General features: G+C 41.7%; 1 pseudogene; it reads right to left on the minus strand.

Annotated features, from left to right (window-relative positions):
* Window positions 1-451, minus strand: part of LOC102861733 — a 1,466-nt pseudogene extending 1,015 nt beyond the window's left edge.
* Window positions 452-1,483: the final 1,032 nt, after the last annotated feature.

Consider the following 1,483-nt stretch of genomic DNA (forward strand, 5'->3'; position numbering starts at 1 on the left):
TTCCTTCCTTCCTTCCTTCCTTCCTTCCTTCCTTCCTTCCTTCCTTCCTTCCTTCCTCTGATATATAGAAACTAACTGATTTTAATGATACAGTCAAATCCAGTCCCCCTTCTTCCAGGTCACTGTGTTCTGCCAAGAATAATTCTTTTTCCAAAGATGGCAAAAGATAGTTCGTCTCCTGTGGCAGGGACCCCAATATGCTGTACAATGAGTCCGTGCTCATTCTCTTCCACTGCTTGCTGTGTTCAATGTTGCTCCTGTCCCAGCAGCTGCCCACTCTCCCACCACCTTTGACACTGCCCCTGAAGCTAGTGCTCCCACAGCCACTGGTGCTGCCATGCTGCTGCTGCTGCAGATGTTGGGCACCACATCACAAGGCCTAGGCCACTGGTGCCGTCTCCTGACTGCTTCTTTTCTGCACCTTCTCCTGAGAAGACTTCTTCCCCATCATGATCCCGGCTGTGACCATGGATGGGAGAGGCGACTGTCGCTGGCTGATCCTGAGCCACACTCCCCTGAGTATAATTTTCCATTGTTAACCTTTTTATTTTAGTTGGTTCTTTTGTGGCATTGCCCCTTTCATCTCTTATTCTAAATAATTTGTGTCTTTTCTTTCTTTTCCTTTGTTAGTTTTGCTAGTGGTTTGTCAATTTTATTGACCTTATTGAAGAACCAACTCCTGGATTTGTTGATGGTTTCAACTGGTTTTCCCCCCCCCCGTTTCCTACTTTATTTATTTCTGCCCTAATTTTTATAATTTCAGTGTTTTGGAGGATGTCAGGTTTTCTTGCTGTTCTTTTTCAATTTGTTGGAAATGTAGAGTTAGAGAGTCAGTGATCATTTCCCCTCGTTGCCTTTTGATGCATTTGCTTATTACTATAAATTTACCTCTAATTGCTGCTTTGGCTGTTTCCCAGAGATTTTGATAAGTTGTGTTTTCATTGTCATTTGTTTAAAAAAACTTTTTAATATCATTTTTTATTTCTTCTATTACCCACTCACTGGAAACAGGAGTGGCATTGACTTCCTAAACAATATGCCTCTGGAAACTATATGAACTTTGATAAATGACAAGAGTTACAGAATGGCTTCAGGCCTTTTGTTCATAGGGTCACTATGAGTCGTACTCAACTTGATGGCAATCAACAACAACATTACACACTCACGTTCAATCAAGGTGTTGTTCAGCTTCCAAATGTATGATTTTTCCCCCTCCTTTATCCTCTTGTTATTAATTTCTAGATTTGTAACATTGTGGTCTGAGAAGATGCTTTGTATTATTTCTATGTGTTTTAATTTATCGATGGCTACCTTGTGACCTAAAATGTGATCTGTTCTGGAGAATGTTCTATGCATATTGGAGAAGAAGGTACACTTAGCTTTTTTTGGTTGGGGGTGTGTTTGTGTGAGTGTGTGTGTGAGTGTGTGTGTGTGTGTGTGTGTGTGTGTGCACGTGCACGCATGCTCACACGCATGAGTGTGC

The sequence above is a fragment of the Elephantulus edwardii genome, unplaced genomic scaffold (assembly GCF_000299155.1).
Source record: "Elephantulus edwardii isolate Elephantulus edwardi_28Jun2011 unplaced genomic scaffold, EleEdw1.0 scaffold00374, whole genome shotgun sequence".
NCBI classification, from domain to species: Eukaryota; Metazoa; Chordata; class Mammalia; order Macroscelidea; family Macroscelididae; genus Elephantulus; species Elephantulus edwardii.